This window comes from Botryllus schlosseri, chromosome 6 (genome assembly GCF_051294905.1).
Source record: "Botryllus schlosseri isolate E-star chromosome 6, Bs_hap1, whole genome shotgun sequence".
Classification (NCBI taxonomy): Eukaryota; Metazoa; Chordata; class Ascidiacea; order Stolidobranchia; family Styelidae; genus Botryllus; species Botryllus schlosseri.
The window spans coordinates 25,409,388-25,425,980 of NC_137241.1; positions in this window are offsets into that span (position 1 = coordinate 25,409,388).

Genomic DNA, 16,593 nt, shown 5'->3' on the forward strand with positions numbered 1-16,593 from the left:
GAGAGTCACTAAATATTCATAAACGGGAAGCTGGATATTTCGTGCAAACTTTTGTAACAAAGCCAGTAAAATCTTTTAGATTGTTAAGGTGCATGTTCGTTTTGTGTTGATTTTTTATGCTGCCAGCGTCATGCATAGAGTGGCCCGCAGTTGAAACGCAATAAATTCGAGCCAAAAATATCATATTGAAGTGAAAATTGTAATATATGAAAAAGGTTCACAGTGCAGAACCTACCAAGGTTCTGTTGTGAACGCGAACCTCGAAATTTCCGAGGTTCACACACAGAACGCGAACACGAACCTCAAGTTCACACCATCCCTACTCTCCAGTCCCCAATTGCAGTGCAGATGGCTGATTTTTATGCACTTGGCAATCATTTTTGCATGTTACCCGTCATATAACAACTTTACAAGGTGTCAACTGTCTGTGTTTTGGTTTGTAATCATAATCAAGAGTGTATTCTGGTCAGAGCTATCCAAAGACATCGGAGACAAAAGTTACAATACTCCGAAATTCTCCGAAAAATCCGACTGTCACAAAATCGGCAAAACTCCGCTCCGAATCCACTCCGACTCCGCTCCAATGATCATCACTGATCAGCATGGACATTACAGTTCTCCACGCTCGAATGGTCGGATACGCGTCATGTCCGGAAACGATTATCTCAGTTAAATAAAGATTAATCAGCAGGTGGTGCTATCGAGTTTACGATGACTTTAATTCAACAGCATCATAGCTGCATGGTTGCATGCACGACGCACGTGACTCTCGTGACATTGTACCAGGCTTGCAACCAAGTCACAACAAGGTCCCGAGTCACAAGTCAACTTTATCTTTATAGTTTTGACTCGAGTCATTTTCAATTCGTCACCGAGTCAAAGTCAAGGTGCAAAGCGTCAAGTCCGAGTTGTAGTGTTGAGATCGAGTCGTATCCAAGTCATATTATTTATGACTGTTCATGTTCAGTGTGGAGTTGAAGTCCTGTTAAAACTCTGCTTGAGTGAAACGAATCGCTCGCATTCGTAATATACTAATCTGTCTCTCTGTCGGACCTAATGTATGGAACAGTATCTCGCTGGCTATCCGCCAGTCGCTGAGCATGTCCACTGCCCACATTCCAGTCGAAATACAACCAATTTCTGCTGAATGAATACCAGTCAGCCCTCAAGGGTACCGGACCACGACCTGACATATCGATCCCCCCTACCGTCACATTCCACCTCATTTTGTCGCTTGTCCTTCTGTAACAACTTTACTCTTCAATCAGTGTGCAATGTGCATGACTCTTCTTTACGTTGCCCAGGCCCAGGTGGGTGCCTGATATCAAAGACTACACCAATTCGTTTCGACACCTTCCTATCTTTTTCGATGTATCGCAGTCTTGCGGTGTTTTTGAAATGATGAAATTTTAATAATAAACTCAACGGAACTGAAATGTACATCGGAAACCGAACTACGGTTGGTTATAGGGCTCTTCAAAAATGACTTTTTTTGTCAAATCGTACTGGCTACTTGATAAAATTGTTAGGTTACCTAATTTAAGCCTACACACAAAATTTGGTTCAATTCCAGCCAGTAACCGCTTTGCTAAAGGAGAAGAAAGTTTCTATTTATTATACAAAAATAAATAATAAAAAATTTGAAAATTTTCTGTAGACCCCATGAAAGTGTTAGGCTGTCTATAGAAACGATGCTCACCAAATTTTGTTCAATTCCAACCGGAGGAAGCGGAGTTATTGCCGTCGAAAAATTTGGATTTGAATAAAATAGTATTTACGGTGACAGATTCTTTGTCTATTTGTTATTGTTGTGCTCACCGTAAATACTATTTTATTTAAATACAAAACGGCAATAACTCCGCTTCCACTGGTTGGAACTGAACCAAATTTGGTGAGGATCGTTTCCATAGACAGCCTAACACAGGGGCTGGCAACTTCTCCGGTCGGCGGGCCGGATATAGGAAAATTAAAGGGGCACTGCGCTCTAAAAATGATGTGGTCTCAAATTGAAGGTAAAAACGAACGAAAATTTTTGGCCACAGCCATTTTCGTCAGAACGCCACCGTAATGGAGCTGCAATTTATTGAAATTTCTACAAGACCAGCTGCCGCGGCTGCTTAACCCGTTACGTGGCACGATGTCTTCATCGTCGCGCTTGCTCGACGCGATAAGGCAGTCACGCAGAGATCGAAACTTGGACACATTTCCTTCATAACATCGGCTGACAACTATCTAAAATTCGTTGTCTGTGTGACTGCCTTATCGCGTCGAGCAAGTGCGACGATGAAGACATCGTGCCACGTAACGGGTTAAGCAGCCGCGGCAGCTGGTCTTGTAGAAATTTCAATAAATTACAGCTCCATTACGGTGGCGTTCTGAAGAAAATGGCTGCGGCCAAAAATTTTTGTTCGTTTTTACCTTCATTTTAAGACCACATCATTTTTAGAGCGCAGTGCCCCTTTAAGTACTTGGCGGGCCGGACTGCTGAATCGATACATTATTCGCTCATTTATCCACATATACCAGGAATAAATCGTGTTTAATGAGTGTATTTTAACGACAGCAATGTCACTTCAAAGCCAATTCTCGTCGATAATGAGGAAGACAATGTGGATTTGAGAATATCATTGCCATACACTACAGGCACCACCATGTCTGCTTCTCTCTGATCAATCCTTAATTAAGATTTCAAGGCGTTCGATAAGCCCGGCACCCCAAATTTACCAAGATATCAATTCATAGGGTTGAGTCGGTGAAGAGATAGCGTCGTTGTTCAAATGTGTGGAATAATTAATCTGGATATTGAATTCATGCACCCGGCGTCCTTCATGAAATTTGAAAAGTGACCCGCGACCCGTTTTGAGTTGACGACCCCTAGCATGAGCGGTGTCTTGCAAAAGCCTAGGAGTATGCCGTGCTACAAGTCGGCGGTTACGGAATCAAAAATAAGAAATATCAGCCTGGTGTAAATGACCATTGTAGTCGACAAACACCATGATTAGCACAAACGACATTAGGGTTCAGTACATCGTAAATACCGATAATGCAATTCTTCTCGCTTGGACGAACTTACGCATAAGCTCCACTCTCGCACGCTGCACATACACATATATAATAACATACAGTCACTATAATTTGACCTAGTAGGCATGTAGTGGGGAATCTCGGCATGCAGACTGGGGCCGCGGGCCACATTATCATGTAACACGGAAAACTGTCCGCGGGCCGGACAAAATCCCTTCGCGGGCCGGATCCGGCCCGCGGCCGTATGTTGCTCGCCCCTGGCCTAACACTTTCATGGGGTGAACAGAAAAATTTCGAATTTTTTATTATTTATTTTTGTATAATAAATAGAAACTTTCTTCTCCTGTAGCAAAGCGGTTACTGGCTGGAATTGAACCAAATTTTGTGTGTAGGCTTAAATTAGGTAACCTAACAATTTTATCAAGTAGCCAGTACGATTTGAGAAAAAAAGTCATTTTTGAAGAACCATGTCTGTAATCGGCAAAGGGTCTGACTAAATCAACCCTCCTCCCCAATATTTCTGAGCTGACTTTCACCGCCCAGCCGCCGTTTTCGTTGCCACAGGGCTGCATGTAACGCTATCATGTCTTTTTGTTTTTATTGACAGTTTTTGGCGCTAATCGCGTATTCCGTCATTTGCGCCCCGATCATGAATAGTGTATCGTTCATAGGTCTTCTACTCTTGGTCCGCTTTTCCGGTCGACTTCCAGTCACGCGGGCAGGGCATTCACCATCTTTCACACTCTCTTCCATGCGTCCTCGTCAGCGTCTGTTGCTGTCGATCTTCGAAGCCTCGACTTCACTTTTTCTATCTCGACTTTTCGTACGACACTGCATATGCAGTGAGGTCGGCGATGAGGAGCCCAAATAAACCTCCGACAAGTAGAAACTAGGCAGAGCCTGGGCTCGATCCAACAACCATTGCTGTCGTTGCCATACGTCAGGATTTACCCTGTAGGTCTCCGTATTCTAGTGTTAAAATATGTGTCCAGGAGCAATATGTATATAGTCCATACGTGAAACATTCATTGTTTTAAATCTCATTCACGAGCCTCGAAGTGAGGACAATTATCGTCAGGTCACTCAATTTGACAACATCTTTGAATAGTATCTACAATGCTCACATTACAGAAATCATATAGGGCTATTCGTGTATTGTAAACTCCGCGTATAGCCGAGCCGATAGCGTGGTTTACGCTTTTGAAGTAATCCCATTCGCTGTTACGTGTCGCTGGTGATAAACGCCTATACCATGCCTATTCTGCTACAAAAGTGCGATTCACAATTGACCTGTTTGCTTTGTCGCTGGGGAAGTAGAGTGAAGAGCCATTTCTTCTCAACGAATCAGTACCTGCCCATCCGATGTTTCAATGTGAAGAGGCAATCGGTCAGAAGCTATATCTGAATTTCTAGTGACATGACAAATGTTACTAGGAACGGGAAACCAAGGTCAGGGAAACCAAATATGCTACTATATCTAGGATTGGGCAGTGATATAATACAGTAAGCCGGATTTCGTATTTTGAAAGTGACGCAGCTTACCATTAGGCTCTACTCCAACAGTATATTATCTTATCATATGACAAAATGCGCCGGATATTGGCTGATTATAACACACATAGATGATTTTAATGTTTGTATTGCTCTAATTTGTTGCTAGGGAACATTTAATGACGTCAGATTCGCAGAGATGTCTGATTTTCAAGATAGTTGATTAAATACGCAGTACTTGCGATACTACCAGTTCAGTTTCAGTTTATTATTAACAATCAATAGATCAATACACCTCGAGACTGCGATACAATGAAAAGATAGGAAGGTTTCGAAACGACCTGGAGTTGTCTCTGAAATCAGACACCCACATGGCAGACATGCCACTCCTGGGTTTTTCCACCCAGATCTGAGTTTTTCGAGCATCACCTAGGTTTCTGGGTTTTTGTCCTTGAAATCTGGGTTTTTTCAACATCATGTTTGCCAGGTTAATTTCATGTTCGAAAATCAATTATATTAGATCAGTAAGATCATAATGTTTAGAAATGCACGAGCATCAGTTGTCGATTGACTGCTTGACTGCTGCATTGTCGAGGATTTTTGTTATATTGTAACCGCATAGTCTCGAGAAACGTTTTCACCACTAAAATGAAATGCCGTGATATGATGGAGCTTTATTGTATACCATATATTGTATACCAACTTCCAGCTCGCAGAAAGTCATGGTCATAGGGCAACTCAGTGGAATTTGGAACCGTTTTCTTACAATTTATATCGATTCAAGACTTGACTGCTAGTATCAATAAATAAAATAAGATCTTGGTTGCTTCCACAGCTTATTTAACGTCCACTTTCCAAGTGATAATTTTATTTATCACATGAACTTTCGGAGCAACGCGCACCAATTATTTTCAAAGCAAGGCTTCAAAAAGAAAACAACATATATTTTATTTATATTTGCATTGTTAACCGAGCAAAATGTTTAGTATGATCTGTTATAGTTTCGATATCAAGGGCTAACTTGGTTCTATGTCAATATGACTGTGGTTAATGACTGTCAGTTTCCATTTTCTCAGCTTTCGCGTAGGAATATAGTATCTGGGTTTTTCTGGTTTTATTTAACGTCCACATCTGGTTTTTTTTCGAGATATCCCAGTGGCATCTCTGCCACATGGGCCTAGGCGATGTAAGGAGAAGGCATGCACAGTGCACACTGCACACTGAATGAAAAGCATTACAATATAACATAAAAGGACAAGAGACAATCGGCTTTGAAGCTGTAGGTAGGCGTATAATACGCCGTATATACTCAAGCTTATAGATATCAGAGCGCATTCTTCGTAATATTCGCATTATGATCCAGCAAATATATACCAAAGATGCAGGCACAGATTGGTAAGGAAAAGACTAGTTGAAACGATGTAAATAACCATATCAGGTTTCATATTGTGCGTCATAGCAAACCATGTCAATTTACGTAGACGTGTCGCTGCGAGATAGCGCATAGTGGTACATTCTAAAGCTGCCCATGGGCTCGAGTCCGACCGAGGTCGACTCCATGATTAATTGATTTATTACTCAAGGTTAAGGTTCCTATACTCGGCACGAGATACGCGAATTCCGGGTCTTATTTTAGAACAGAAATGGGCAGTTATATAAAATCGGCAGCTCCGCAATCATATCGACCTGGTGTAAATGACCACTTTTGACCAGTGACAACTATTCGTACGATATGATGCTAATATCTCATATTATTGCGCCACGGTTGAAATGAGATAAGAGTTCCATAACGTGTTATAGCGTACAATGATACCTAACGAAGTGGAGACGAACAACAACATGATACGTTGCTTGGGAAAAAGATGAATTTTATCATACAATAAAATGAGGATACGATGATTTGTCGCGAATGCACAGAAAAACTCCACGTGGTCGGATGGGCCAGTAGTCAGTATCCTAATCAATCAATCAATTACTTAAATTCTCAATTCATCAGTTCGTAATACCGCAACAATTGCGATACAACGAAGATAAGATAAAAAGGAGTCGAAACGACATGGCAAAGTCTATCAATCAGACGCCCACCTCGGCTAGTAACATGAATAGGTTGTCATATTTATCATGGATATGCCGCATTGAAAGAAAATATGGGGGCTAGACGATTTCCAAACCAACAGATTTTGAACGTTGTGAAATAGGTCTACTTGCCAAAGAATTAAGGTTTGAGCGAATTGACCATCGAGGACATACAGTTTACTTCAGTTCTTTATGCAGCCCCTCAACCAAATCTAAGTTTTGAAGCTACTTACTTTTAGTAGTTTTATACTCTTCATTTTCTACTTGCACTAGAAGTAGTTTTCTCATGTATGGGAAATCGCTATTTATACTTGCAATTGAGTAGAAATTTACGGCGTTATTAATGTTTTTACTTGAGTAGCAACGCTGTCTACTTCGACCACATATAATTATCCACGTATACTATACGATAGCAAAATACAAGGATTTGAGTGTAATCATTCAATTCAATAACGTGCGTAAAACAACGTCCGTGCTAAATGTCACCTCTCTGCACAAAGCGCCTACCAGCTCTCTGCGATGATAGATAATATTGTATCAGTCTGCTTTGTCGTGTAGACGTATGACAGCCTGCATATAAATCTTGCCCAAACCCGATTTCAATTGACTCATGTCTGCATAATCCCAGCACGTAATTGTATTAGTATGCCTACCTAGGAAGATGTAGCGGCCACCTCGTTTCTAAAGCTTCTTTCAGCGTCGTGATGACACGTAAGAGTCGTCTCGGTTATGTAACAAAATCAATACAGGTAACTTGGACGGCTGATAATAATTGAATGACTTGAGAATTGTTTCGGGCTACGTTGGCTCGGATGTGTCTTGTGTTCTGAATTTTTTAAACCTCATTATTCTTCGCGTAAAACGGATCGATTCCGATTGGTATGTGTAGCACTAATTACCTGAGCATGCTAAAGTACTTGATCCTCTCCGCAAATCACACTTGGCTGCGTTTCGGGATTGAATGTGTCTTTACTTTATGTCTATGCTACTTATTATTATTCGTGGGGTGATGTTGTGGTGAAGGCGATGCGCATGACGGATAGCATCTCACACGCTATGATTGAAGTTGTGAGATGGTTTTATCTGTAGAGGTCGAGGTTGGCAAGTCAGTTCGAGTTGAGCAGCCAGTTGCGGTAATATGAGCTTCCGTAAAAAGCAAATATTCACAATTCCTTGGTTTTGTTAGACGAGAACCGCTGGGACATCGCAGGCAAAAACACTCGGACATCTTGATGACTATATAGCCCGTGCGGCTCAATCTATGCAAAAATTCCTGAGCTTCAGATTTCATTTCTTTAAATGTCACCCTATCTTATTAGACGATTTGACCAGCTCCACGATCAAATTATCCTCCAACGCATGCATCATCAAAGAAATTCTTAGCCCAATATAAATAGGTGACCTTGCTTGCTGATCCGCCAGTTGATTTCCAATTGTTCTGATCTAATCCAGCGAGACGGTATATACTCCGACCCGATATAATCCAATTTCGAAACGAGGCATCACGCTGCACAAATTTTCACAAGCCTGTGAATATTATGGTGTCGTATAAATGTCTATTGTATTTGGGCGATATGCATGAACGGGAAGGGACCGAAAATTATTTTGCGCTCATGTCAGCAAATCATATCTGTGACCGGACATTTTTTATTACGCGACGGTTTCGTGCTGTCGTTACCGTGGCTAATAATTCTCGGTGCAGTTGCCATTCTTTGGAAAATACCGTCAAAGCTGTTGGTGAGGGATTAACTATCATTTTAAAGTTAGCTACGAAAAGGAGGGTACAGATGGCTCTTTCAGCAATCCAATTTAGCAGTAGCAATAACAACAACAGTAAATCACAGTCTCAAGGTGTCTTCCACGATGGCACGAGCCAATGAAGACCTGGGACGATGATAGTTCCTAAATCTGTAAATCCGAAACGTGAAATTGTGACATTTAGTTTTCTTCGTGTTGTTGTTTCTGTAGAAATGCACTTTCACATAAGAAATTACCGCGCCTTCGAAATTTCGACTGACTTCGATCGGAAAATGTTATTTTATTCGCTGTCGCGTAATTATGTTAACTGTTTAGTAACAAGGCTTAATAATGACATATGGAAAGCCATGGAATACAGGAACACAAGGAAATTCGGCACTTCTTTGATACCCACTCATATTGAGTCATATGTGTCCGTCCACACTCTCATTCGATGACACTCGTTGGTTCAGGTTAGAGGTTTCACGATTACCCCGATCTCTGGACTTCCGAATGAGGAGCGATTTCCGAGTTATTGGATTAAATAGGCACGTTCAGTGCAAGAGAGAACGGGACCCGAACATGACCCCATGCCATAACGGAGCTGCCATCAGTATTGTCACCCACATACGCGGGTAGCCACTAACTAACATGCAGTTAGGCCCCAATCATAATAAAAATCAGACTGAGGGTTACGCGGAAAGACGAATGGCGATACGGATTTCTCAGTATGGTGCGGGCATCGAAGAAAGGCCGAAATTAGATTATAAACTATTCAGAAACGTTGCTGAAATCTTGCCAGGGTCATCTTTCATATTTGCTGTTAAATAGCTTATTGACGTGTCACCTCTGTCATTAACGCAGAATTCCATCTATATTTTAAGAGGTAGGCCACGGAATATTTTCGAAACGGAAAGTCGGCCACAGATAGAAAAGGGTCAAGAACCCCTGGTGTAGATAAACGATATTTCACAGTCGCCTAGCCCCGTAGAGTGCACGTCTAACACTGTATGTCAAGTCAACTGCGTCGCCGTGATCCAATTGAAGTACCTCACCTCACCTGTGTACTGTGTTTGCTAACACGTCATAGCTCGTAAGTTGCAAGCACTATACATTAGGTTTCTCAACACGTTACGGAACATTACTTTGTTTTATCCCACAAAGTGATCGGGTGAAGTTCAGCGTCGACCTTGTGGCGAATTTCCTTTCACGGTGCTGACACGACGCGGCGAGATTGAGATTGAGAAAAAACTGTTTTGGACAATGATTGTAGTTGTGGTGGCCTTTGAGGAAAGCATATACGAATCAGCTTGGTAGCTTTCTAGGTTTTTATTCGCTACAATCGACTACAATCGACTATATAAGGAATAAGTCATGCACTTCTAAGCACACACATAAGCAACAGAGGAATGAAGAGAATCCACAGAACGAAGTAAACTAATTTAAGTAATCAGCATCCAGACACCAAGTGTCTTGAATATTCATCACAATGTTCCCAGCGACGAATGAATGTGATAAGTAGGGCAAGTTTTTGTTGCAGTCAAATCCATGGAAAGTTGCATTTATTTTTGACAAAAGTTGCAGTAAAAAGATGCATTTATTTTTTCACAAAAGTTGCACTAAAATACCACATTTTGCTCGGTTGGCTAAAAAAAGGGTCAACTTCCCAGTTTGACTAAAAAAAGGTCAACTTCCCAGTTTGACTAAAAAAGAAAAAGGTCAATTTTCCGGCTCAGCTCCCGAAATACCCGTAAGAGTGTTGCTTCAGTTCTGATTTAAGGTATTTCAGTCGAATTTGGCCGTGTATTTCACTAAATTCAAAAATACTTTCATGAAAAATCGAAAAAGTTGTAAAATGTTGCAAAAAATTGCATGAAAAAAAAGGACAAAAGTTGCACTATAAGATTCCTTCTAACAGCTTAAAACAGCATTCTACATATCTTACGAGTATTTGGGAAGCTTTCGGAAGCTGTAAAAAAAGTTGCAAACGTTGCAAAAACTTGCCCTGGTGATAAGTTAATTTTCTAAGGCGAACCTCTACATAACAAGAATCGCATGCCCAATACAAACGCGAATGATAGGCACCATGTAGAGACCAAGCATAGACAGGATCGGATGTAGTAGAAAAGTCACCACGTGTCGTCGTAATCTCAAACGTAACTCGCTATTAGAACTGCGCTATGCGGATTCTACTATTGGGATCAGTGTAACAAACAACCGCAGACTTACGTGAATAGTCCGTCAAGGCCTCGTTGACATAATTGACTCGGCAAGTATCGCACTATATATTGTTGCGTTAGGCTTCCACTTCTTTGTATTTATATGGTGACGATGAAAAGTCAATGGGAATCATTTCAATAGCACTTGTTTCATCCATTATGGGTAACTTTACTGGTGGTGAGAACCCATCAGCTCTTAACTTCGTATGAGCAGACAGCTTACTATTACTTTGCGATATTAGTCGAATATAGGGTCTGCATCTAGGTCTGCATCCTGTGTATGTATCTGCTGCAGTACATGTTGATGGTACAGGAGTACAAATGATAACTTCTTCATCTCGCGTAGTAGGTATAATCCACTTGCCGCAGTTCCATAAACGTCGTGTGATTGAATTGATTGCCTTTTTGATTTTATAATAAAACGTAACGCCTAACCCGTTTCGGAAAACCACTCGAAATACTTGGATTAGATAGGTTGATCGGCCACGTACATCCGGGAACCGAGAAGTCTGCATGTCGCCCGGGTGCTCAGTCGCGTTATTTTCGCAGTTTTATCACAACTCATAGAATCTGCCACGTCCAACTCAATTTGGATTCAGACTATTTATCGCCCGCGGGTCGGACCAGTCAAATCATGACAAAAAGTCCCCTCCAACTGACATACTTTTAACGTGCACATTTGATTGATAAAATTGGGCCATAGCTGTGGCAGGCTGGGACCTAGTGGGCCTGAAATAACAGTGCGACCATAGATATTTACATTTCTCCTTTAAGCACGCTGTTACTTTCATACAACGGCTTTGACCAGTGATTCCCAACCGCTGCTCCAAGCTAGCCTCCTTGCGGCTAATAAACAGTTGTTGTTCTTTGTTTACATGAATTGAATAGTTCCTGCCAATTTCCGCATATCAATGCTGACATAACGGATATCAGTGATATCTAAACCGCTTAAGACCGCTTCTGAAAACCGGAAAGATAATTTCCGCATTCTGTTTCGTCAATCGAGTGGACGAATACGCGTCACATAACGGGATATCTCTTGAGTTCTGGTGGTGATAAACCTTTATTGATTGCTTATGTAAAGAGCACATGCCTATACCGTTTTATTAACAACATCGTAACGGCTAATTGTCAAGTGCAAATTCCAAAAATGTCGAATATTGCTCCACGTATATTCCCCCGCAAACTTGTACGCTTGTATAAAGAGCTATCACATAACGACATATCTTACGTTGCAGTGATGCTATGTATTTGCAGATTGTTTCAATGAATAGCACTCGCCAATCATCGTCTATCAATGCTAAAATAACCGAATAGAATCTATAGACGTCAATGTGCATTTTGCAATGTGCATGTGTTGAACTAACCGGATGGTGGTATCCGGAGGTGCATGCTATGTTCGTTTTAAATACTTGAAGTAAATGCTATAATATGTTCGTTTCAAATACTTGAATATTTCCATACGAATACTTCGATGTTTTAAATTCGGCCCCGACACCAAAATACGTTGAGAACCAGTGGTTTAAACTCTCCGTATATGGCCTCTCTGAATTTCTAGCTTTTGGTCCATTTTTCGTTGCCCTTCTAAGAATTAGATATCGACTTCACGGACTAGTTACTAATAGCGATCATAGAGTGAAAACGCAATGTTGCTGCTCGGACGGTAATTATATGACATCCAGGTACACGTTCGAAATTTGCTGTATTGATGGATTATCTACTTGGATGAATTTTTCGTTAATCTTTACTTCTGATTGAAATGTACTGGCTAACACAAACATTTATTCATTTACTCAGAATTGCTTTGTGGAAAGGATAAAATTTATCGGCGGGCCACATGTTTGGCATGCCTGTGACATGTGAGATAGAAATGGTGACGAATAATCAACATGATTTTCTCTGGAATTGTCCGCCAAAAACATTCTAGAATAATCAAACCAGGCTGGACTTTTCTAAAGTTTTCAGTATCAAAATATGTGTCCTCACTCGGTACAAGAGTCGAGACTTTTACATTTGGAATCTGGTTACGTTGTGTCGGACAAGTCGCCTATCCTATCCAAACGTGTATTCGCCTATATATGAATATGGATATGCTTTATCGTAGGGATTCATTGGCTGGGATGTGAGTTATAGCTGTCATTTTCTCTGGCTCTGTTGTTTTTGACGTGGAAGTGTGCGTAATCGTGACTACCTCAAATCATTGAGTCTGAATAGAAGGTTTTCGATTGAAGACCGTCGCAAAGTTATGAACTAAGTAAACAGGATATCTGTACCATGAAGGTAGCGCGACGGAAAACCTTTCTATACTGTTCCGCTGTAGTGTGCCGATAACTCCATATGACACGGAGGGTCATGGAGAGTCGAGGATATCGCCAGGTGAAGTTGAAAGGTATCGTTGCGACAGGCGTATGTGAATAGGATTTGGCGTTACAGCAGCTTTTTTATAAATATGATGTCGCTAGTAAATCGACGTGCCGTCTTAAAATATGTTCAAGATATCTTAGAATCTGACTGTAGTTTTAGCGCCTTGATTGTGTGACCTCAACATTTATAAGTTTTCAATGATTGCCATGCCTCCTGTAGTTCATTGCAGCTCTTTGCCGCTACTTGATGCAGACTTGAACAATGAACAACTAGATAATTACAATTAAAATAGTAATCTAATTTATGAAATGTTGTTGTTTCTAATGTTAATTCTAGTCTAATATCTGGTTTTCGTGACAATGTCTCAGGAGAACTGTGTAGTGCGCAACGAGCCAAATTTTCTGTACAGACATTTGCCGTTCTCATGGTTATGAGCATTAGCTCTGATATGATATGAACCGAACTTCATTCAATTGCCGATTTTTCGCGAATTCAGTAATTCTAATCTAATTAAAAAACAACATTAATTCTAATTCTAATCTAATTTTGAAAAGCTGACAATATTCTAGTTGTCCAAGTCTGCCATTGTGATTTTTCTCGGGGGCAATTTCCTAATAAGTGGCTTGCTGTAGTCTTCGTATATGGCAGTCAATATTGCCGCATCGAGCAAGTACAACGTAATAATGCATTATCAATTATCACATGGACGAATGTAGGCGGCCTATATTTATATTGGACCCTGTTCCTTGTAATGTGTCAGTGGGAAAACTTATGTAGAGATCCACAGGCCATGAGCGTAAGAATTTCAATGTTGCCGCGCGATAGGGATATTTGTACAAATTTGCGTTTCGGTCAATTAATTGGGCCTGATCCACTTTCCAGTGAAAACATATGGTCTTGAACGGAGTGTGTATGATCAGGATCAGTGGCGACCAGTGTGATGAGAAGCATAGATGTCACATCAAGATATAGCAGCAATGTATCCTTCCTGATGGCCATTATGTACTCAGGATTCATTTGCAATTTCATTAGATCCGTCAGAAGGAGTATTATCAATCAAGTTGAAGTGCCTTATTGCAACTTGAAATTGCCACCCTCGACAATCGTCATGGAGAAATGGGCTGTTGCGAGTTAGGAGTCCTGCCTTGTCAAAGGGAATCGCGAGGGAGATTTTCATTATGCTTAGTGGCGATGACTGATGAGCGAATTGATGTTGTTGCATACCATTTGGCAATGTTGCGCGTGGGTGATGGCGTGCGGAAGATAAATACAACGGAATACCCTCATATTATCAAGCTGTTAGCGAGGTGCAACAAACCATAACAGGAACATGTGTATCTTAAATAGACACACTGACAAATAATGAGTCTGCAACAAAAGACTTTCTATGATATATTATTACATTCTTTATTCACAGTAAAACTGGTAGATACACACATAATCCGGGGAGCAACCTGCCCCAAAGGAAAATGGCGAGATTGGAGTAAATTTTTAAAATTTCAGTAATACATTCAAATTGTTATTCCTATGCAATACACGGAGAAGTCAGATTACAGAATTGCAGCAGATGAAGAATTGGCAAGGGTTACAGAGCAGAGGTAGAGATGATTGAAGATGAACAATCGAAATTACAGAAATTATGCTGTGATTCACAAGTGTAACTTTAGTCCAGTGGTGCATTCAAGGCCTTCCGAAGAATGTGCACAGTGCCCAATAATGTTATCTTTTGGTTATTATATTCTTTATTCACAGTAAAACTGGTAGATACACACATAATCCGGGGACGACGCTGTGGGGCTTATCGCTTTTTTCAAGCTACGTGCTGCCACGACACGAATTGTGAGAATGTTCCGTCTTAGCTTTTTCGTAATATTGAGGACGGCTTTGATTCTCTTCTCCCAGTCAATCTTTAGTCTCTCTCACTAACATGCGCCCTCATCGTTGTCTCAGCAGCCGACTTGTAGCACGGCTCACTTTCAGTCCGTGCTTTTTCAATGCACTACCGAAGTAGTAAGATCGGCGATGAGGGTTCAATGATATATGAAAAGCGACGGATATATGAATTATTTCAAAGTCACATCAAACTTTGCAATAGGGACGCTATCATTAGAAACGATAATAATATATGCATTACAGTCCACCGTATAGAAGGGGTTGTACTAGAGATGAGGAAATTACAATCTGAAATCCACGTATTTTCCGTTAATCGAAATCAATAGAATAGTACATCTCGAATATTATCGATTAACGATTATACAATAAACTGCTGGCAGTTACTCAACTTTTCCGATCAGAGATAGTCGTTGTGTTTAGTTTTCATAGCGTTTTTACGGCTATGTAGTCATTATACACCAGGCCGATATCATTTTTAATTATTCCTAAACTGTCGACTCAGAGGCTCACTGCCGTTCAAGGTTTTTGTAAGACACCGCAAATACGGACCGGTGGGAGATGACTAGTCTGGATCAGTGGTTCCCAGCCGTTGGAATTCAGGGGTTTCTGTTGGGGTCTCTGGTCTCACGTTTTACCATTATCAAATGCTTACTAAAAACATTCTGACCAAAGTTTATCGGAGGGAGCATTTTTAAGAGGGGATCGGGAATCGGGGAATGAAGAAAAAAGTTTGGGAACCACTGTTCTAGATAAATTCCGTTCAAAGCGGACGTTTTTTATTGAGGAAATGGTGTCGATTTATGTGCTAGTATCAATTTTTGAAGCGTGTTTATTATATTATGGTAAGCAGCTGTGATTGGCATCGTTTTATATTCTCTGCTTTTCGCCTTTGCATAATATAGTATTGACGATAGGCGTAACGATACTGTTACCTCCCCAACTACGATAGCGGCCCTCATTAGTCGTGATGAATCGCTATTTTCCGCAAATGATACAGAATGAAGTACTTTCCTCGATATAGCCAGTGGCAAACTTTACGTAGTCGCAAAAGAAAATATAGCTTTTTCATCAGCAAATTCCCATTATCGATATCCGTTGCAGCCTAAGAGTACGGACGTAAACAAGCGTACTATCATTGCCCGTTACCGTATGCAATCTGTCATTCACGCCATCATGATTCATGAGTGAACTGTAGTGAACGGCCGAACCGGAATATTTATATCTTCAAATTTCCATCGCGCTAAAGCCGTGATAAGCATTTGAGATTTACGAAACAACGTCGCCTTTATTATCCGCACGGCTCGGAGTCGTATATGTAGTCGATAAGATCTTATCGAGGCGAGACATAATATTTGCCAGCGACGCAATCAATACCGTAATAACCCGTCAAGTTAAAACCTGCTATAAATGTTTTTATTACACACCGTTGACAGGTTACAGTCATAAACAGCAGTAGCGATATCGATGGTATGTCGGTCGTGTTTTGTTGGTTAAAAATGGGAGTCTTGGCAGGATGAAAAAGAGAGTAATGTAATTTAACCGTTTTTTGTTCTTCTTATATAAATAATTGTCTCAATTTCAGCTCTATTTTCTGTAGACGTGATGTCAGGGAAGAGCAGTTGGGCAGTGTTGTGTATGCCTATACTCTGCAATATTTTGTACGTATGTGTGAGCAATAGTAACTATAGTTAAATGAGACTTCAACGAAAGTGTACAGAGTTGTAATAATTTTTAATAAAACTGGAAAATCATCGTCAATCAAGACGGGTCTGGCAGGGGCTGCATATAC